A 2,042-nucleotide genomic window follows, 5' to 3' on the forward strand; every position below is an offset into this window, starting at 1 on the left:
ATAAAAACGTTGTTGATGGATTGAATGACTACAATCTTGATTTTGATTTTTGTGAGCATTGTATCTATGGTAAACAAAACTACGCTTAGTTTTACTGAAGTTCTCATAAGTCGTCATGTATTTTGGATCTAATCCATTTGGATGTATTTGGTCTAGTTGATGTTCCTTCTATTGGTAGATTAATTTATTATATTTCTTTCATTGATGATTTTAGTAGAAGAACATGGGTTTATTTTCTTAGAAAAAAAGCTAAAGTTTTTAGTCATTTCAAAGAATTTAAAGCAATGGTTGAGTTGCAAATTGGAAAGATGATAAAGTGTTTGAGAACTGACAATAGTGGTGATTATTGCTCTAATAATTTTGACACATTTTGTAAAGATTTTGGCATTAAAAGAGAGAAGAAAACTTTGTATTCTCCATGGCAGAATGGAGTTTCCAAAAGAATGAATAGGACCTTGATGGAGAAGCCTAAGAGTATGCTAAGTGGAGATGGACTAGAACAAAATCTCTGGGTCAAAGCTATAGCCATTGCCTGCTACTTGATAAAAATGTCTCCTACATCAATTCTTGTTGATAAGACACCAATGGAAGCATGGTCCAACCACAAGCCTTCACTCAGACATCTGAGAATTTTTCATTGGGAGTCATATACTCATATGCCAAAGGAAAATCAAACAAAATTGGACAAAAAAGCCTTCAAATGTATCTTCATTGGATGTAGTTATGGTGTGAAAGGATACAAGCTTTGGGATCCTGTTGCACAAAAGGTATTTTACTCCAAAAGTGTTATTTTCAGAGAAACTAAATCTTCTTTAGTTACAATACAACTAGAACAGATAAAAGAAAATAAAGATGTGGTTCAACTTCCTGCTACACCTATGAAATTTGAATTAAGGTCCTTAGAAAGACAAGTTGTTGAAGAGAGCTCTACAAGTTCTAAATCATCAGAAGAAGAGGGAGAACATAATCATAAACTTGAACTTAAACTTGAACCAGATCTTGTTTGAAGTTTTAGTAGAAAGAGAAAAGCATCAAAAAGGTATGGATATTCTCCTAATGATTGGAGATGTATATTTGACTTGAATGCTAATTTTGATGAACCAAAATTTGTAGAAGAGGCTCTTGGTATAAATTATTTAGTGTCCTAAAATACAGCCATGGAAGAAGAGATGGCTACTCTTAAGAGGAATGACACATGGGACCTTGTACTATTACTTGAAGGACAAAAGCCTATTGGTTGTATATGGGTGTTCAAAAGGAAGATGGGTTTCGATGGAAGCATTGAGAATTATAAAGAATGTTTGGTTGCAAAAGGTTAGTCTTAGGTTGCAAGAATTGATTATGGTGAAATTTTTTCTTGTGTAGCAAAAATGGAAACTATTCAATTTTTACTTTCTGTTGCAACAACTAATGATCTAGAAGTTGAGCAGATGGATGTGAAGATAGCTTTCCTACATGGAGATTTAGAGGAAGAAATTTATATGACACAACTAGAGCACTTTGTGATGAAAGGTAAAAGTCATTTGGTTTGTAAATTGAAAAAATCCTTGTATGGTCTAAAAAAAGGTCCCAGGATGTGGTACTATAAGCTTGATAGATATGTATTGAGTTTCAGATTTGTGCAATCCAATTTTGATCACTATATATATTACAAGTCTAATGGTGATTATTTCTTGGTTATTACCTTATATGTTGATGACATGTTGCTTATTGGCAAAGGAAAAGGTTTCATTGCTGAATTAAAATCTCAGCTCTCAACAAAGTTTGAAATGAAAGATCTTGGTGTAGCAAGGTACATTCTGGGAATGGAGATTATAAGAGATAGACAAAATAGAAAGATTTGGCTAGGCCAAAGTAAGTATGTCTATAATATTCTAAGAAGATTCAATATGCAAGATTCCAAACCATTGAGTGTTCCTGTTACTATGGGAACAAAGCTTTCTATCTCATAGTGTCATTCATCCCCATTTTAGATAGAAGAGATGAGTTGAATACCATCTAAGCATGTTGTTGGAAGTTTGATGAATGCTATGGTCTGTACA

This window comes from Cupressus sempervirens, chromosome 1, assembly GCF_028749045.1.
Source record: "Cupressus sempervirens isolate cs-2001-9-10 chromosome 1, ASM2874904v1, whole genome shotgun sequence".
In the NCBI taxonomy this organism is placed as follows: domain Eukaryota; kingdom Viridiplantae; phylum Streptophyta; class Pinopsida; order Cupressales; family Cupressaceae; genus Cupressus; species Cupressus sempervirens.